Below are 4,177 nucleotides of genomic sequence, written 5' to 3'. Positions count from 1 at the left end.
GGGGGGCTGTCAGTTGAGAGCCAGGCACGCACAAACTGTGTTTTGGGCTGGGCAAGACTCTGGCCAAAAATATCCAGGAGAGTCCCCCAGTGCCACAGAGGTATGCCATGCGGTGGCCGAAGAATGATTTCTATCCATACTCCCAGCCCCAAATGCAGTTCCTTATTTGAGTCCATATACTTAGCACGGTGGCTGGCATGCTGTAAGTTGGCAGCCTGGCAAGACCAAACTGTGTTTTAGGCGAGGCAAGACTCTGGTCACGAATGTCCAGGAGAGTCCCCCGGTGGCATACAGCATGGTGCCAGATGGCTCAGAAAGGAGTTCAATCTGTAATCTCAGCCCAAAAGCCAATTCCTTATTTGAGCCCATATACTTAGTACAGTGGGCACAGGGAGACTCAATTGGCAGCCTCACATGAACAAATCGGGCTTTGGGCCCAGCAAGTCTCTGGTCAGAGATGTTCAAAAGAATCCTCCAGTGCCACAGAGGCATGGTGTGGGGTGGCCCAAGAAAGATTTCCAGCCATAATCCTAGCCCCAAACCAGTTCCTTATTTGAGCCCATATATTTATTACAGTGGGCATGAGGGGGTCTGTCGGTTGGCAGCCTGACATGCACAAATCATGCTTTGGGTTGGGCAGGACTGTGGCCCCTCAACTTTTCATCCTGCTCCTGCCCAGAGTAGCAGGACTTCCAACCAGTCCGTCCCCATCCCCCGCCCATGCCACCTCTCTGAGACAGGTGGTAGTTCCGCCCCCCGCTGCCACTTATCACAGCCGGCCGGCCACCCACCCTCAGTCACTACCATTCAACACAACCCCCCACATTTTTATCCTGCTCCTCTTCTACCACTCTTTGCATTTTTTTTTTTTCAGTTCCAGCAAGCACACAGAAGGCGGTATTGTATCCAAAAGAATTAATAACTTAATTGTTTTACAAACCAATACTTTAATTTAATCACATACTTTCTTATTCATTTGTAAGAGAGACAGACAGACAGACAGACTTTTTTGACTTTTTTAAAGGTTTATTAAGGGGAAAGGTGGGTAACAACCCAACAAAGTAATAAAACACTGCCCACACAGGGGCTCAGGTACAACACACAGGGCCTAGGGCTTTGGCCTGCAAGCCCTGCCCTCACAGTCTAAAAACAAAAATATGTAGTGCAACATCAGCCTGCTGAGACCCCTGCCAGTACCCCAGGAAGGCAGGGAGCAGTATCACAGTGCAAGGACTAAATGGCCACCCTCAACACTGCAGAGCACCACCTGAATTGCCCAATGTGCCTAGAAGGCAGGCACCATCTGCTGGAGGACAGCATGCTCAAACTCCAGCAACAGGCATGCCCACACCAGAAACTGGAAGAGCCACAGGGCATAGTCTGAGCCAGACCCAGCAAGCTGGTTCCTGCAGCTCTTGAGGATGGCCATCTTAGCCTGGCCTGAATAAGAAGTTGGCCAGGCAGATGATACCCCCATTGGCTGCTCGGTAGGAGAGGAAGAACAAATCAGTTGCCTCTGAGAAGGCCAAACCTAGCACCTCAAGCAAAGCTGCATCTGAGGAAGGCATAGATAAGGTCCTCCTCCACTCCACACAGACAAAAGGAACAGGCCACTGACACAGCTGGGTCCATGGGGCAGACAAGAGTGCTGGTGGCCAGTATCCCATGTAGCAAGTGCCACTGGAGGTCACCGGTCTTTTTGGAGATGGGAGGCTTATAAAGCGTGTGCCATGCGAGGCGGGCTGGCATGAATGCGAGTGCTGCTACGTACCTCTACCACACCGTGTCAAGCCAAGTGGCAAGGATGTAGGTGTGGCAAACCCAAATCACCTACAGGTACAGGGCCTTCTGGGGGAGCACATCAAAGTGGATCCCGGTACCTCTGCCAGGAGACACAGGGAGAGCCAGTAAGGTGGCAGGCCCACCACACAGGTTACTGACAACAACCGGGACAATGGGCAGTGATGGAAAGGGCTCACCCAGGACATTCCCAGCAATGAGGGCTCTCTGTGCTCAGAGGTGCTCCTCCAGGGTGGCTACCACATCCTCCAAGAGAATGGCCTGCACATCCCTGAGGAAGTTGGCAGCACAGGAGACTGAGCGCATGCCCAAGCAGGTGGCCAGAGCCTCAGCTGACAACCAGTCTGACTGGATCATGTCAAGGAGATGTCCCAGCCAGATGGTATGCGACTGGACAAGGGCGTCGACAAGGCTGCTAGAGGTGAGGCTTGGCAGACTGTGCTGCAGGGTTAGGTTATGGACCAGGGGCTCCTGTAGTAACTGCAAAAACTGCAGATGCCTGACTTGGAGCAGGAGGCAGAAAGCAGTTCGCCAGGACTGTACCAAGTTTCAATAGAAGGGTGGAAGGACACCCCAGTCCAGGAGGGTGGGGTCCAGAAGGAACAGCTCCCAGTCAAATCCAAGGCCCCCTACCTGGTGCAAAAACAAATTAGCTAGCTGCTGCCAGGGGAGGCGGTCCTTACAGTAGAGGAGCCCTTGGAGGGCCTGTAGGCGAAAGGCTGCCACCCTGCCCACCAGGTCAACCAAGCCCTGGCCCCCCTGAGCCACCAGCAAATAAAGAATGGCTTGGGTGAGCCAGTGACATCCATCCCAAAAGAAGTCCACAAGCAGTTGCTGGAGCTTCTGAAGCAGGTCCGGTGCAGGGGTCCAACATGGCGCAATGGTGCCACAGTGCCGCAGCTGCCAGGTTGTTGATAATAAGGACATGGTAGGACAGGCTGGGAAGACACCAGCGCTATCACTACAGGTGTGCCTCTACCTCAGCACCAAGGTCCTCCCAGTTCTGTGCCAAGAAGACCGATGGTCTGAGGAATACCCCCAGGGCCTTGAGGCCCTCCCAACACCAGGTAAGAAATCTGGGCAAGTCGGGGGGGGGGGGGAGAGGGTTTGACCTAGGGACTGAAAAGGAGGGTGTCACTCTTGATCCAGTTCACATGAGCTGAAGAGGCAGGCTCATAGGCTACTTGACAGCTGACCAAGGACTGCAAGCCACCCTGGGTGCTGACGAGGAGAGTCACATCATCTGCATATGCTGTCAGCTTGACTGACAGGCAGCCCGCTGAGATGGGAGGCAGATGGAAGAGTCAGTCCAGTCAGGTGCCACTGCAGTGCTTGGAGTAGGGGCTTGATGGACAAGGCATACTACATTCCCGACAGAGGGCAGCCCTGGCGGATGCCCCTGAAGACTGGGAACGGCTGGCTGAGGCAGCTTGCTCCAGGACCATGGTTGTCATGGGTGACTTCAATTACCCAGACATCCCGTGGGAGGATCGCTCAGCAAAATCTGAGCGGTCGCAGAGCTTCCTCTCGTGCATGGATGACCTCTACCTGACTCAAGAAGTCTATGGGCCAACGAGAGGCAAAGCGCTGCTCGACCTGGTACTGGCTACTGGGGATGACCTAGTCGGCGACCTAGTGATCGATGGGAAGCTGGGTGACAGCGACCACGAGCTGATCACCTTCACCATCCGCCGAAAAGCTGGCAAGTCGGTCAGCAACGCGCAAGTCCTTGACTTCAGGAAAGCCGACTTTGATAAGCTCAGGAGGCTTGTCAGTGAGGCCCTAAGGGACCGTGACCACAGGGAGAGGGGAGTTCAAGAGGAGTGGTTGCTCCTCAAGGGAGCGATCCTCAATGCACAAACTAAGTCTATTCCATCTCGGAGGAAAGGCATCAAGAGGGCACAGCAGCCCCCCTGGCTCTCCAGGGACCTAGCAGACCTCCTGAGGCTAAAAAGAAAGGCCTACAAAGGGTGGAGGATGGGAGTCACCTCCAAGGAGGATTATTCTGCACTAGTCCGGTCCTGTAGGGAGCAGACCAGGAAAGCCAAGGCTGCAACTGAACTCCAGCTAGCTTTGAGCATCAAGGACAATAAGAAGTCCTTTTTCAGATATGTGGGGAGCCGGAGGAAAAGCAGGGGCAACATTGGACCCCCGCTGAACCAGATGGGGCAACTGACAACTGACGCCCAGGAAAAAGCCAACCTATTAAATAGGTACTTTGCGTCAGTCTTTCATCAGTCCCATGGGACGCCCATGCCCACTACAGGGCCGGGAAGTCCGGGTGAGGGTGATCCCCTGCCCTCCATTAATGCTGACTTTCTGAAGGAACATCTTGAGAAGCTGGATACCTTCAAGTCAGCTGCCCCTGACAATCTTC

Source organism: Alligator sinensis, unplaced genomic scaffold, assembly GCF_000455745.1.
Source record: "Alligator sinensis unplaced genomic scaffold, ASM45574v1 scaffold963_1, whole genome shotgun sequence".
Lineage (NCBI taxonomy): Eukaryota > Metazoa > Chordata > Crocodylia > Alligatoridae > Alligator > Alligator sinensis.
The sequence above is the reverse complement of the archived record's forward strand: the minus strand, read 5'-3'. Positions refer to the sequence as shown.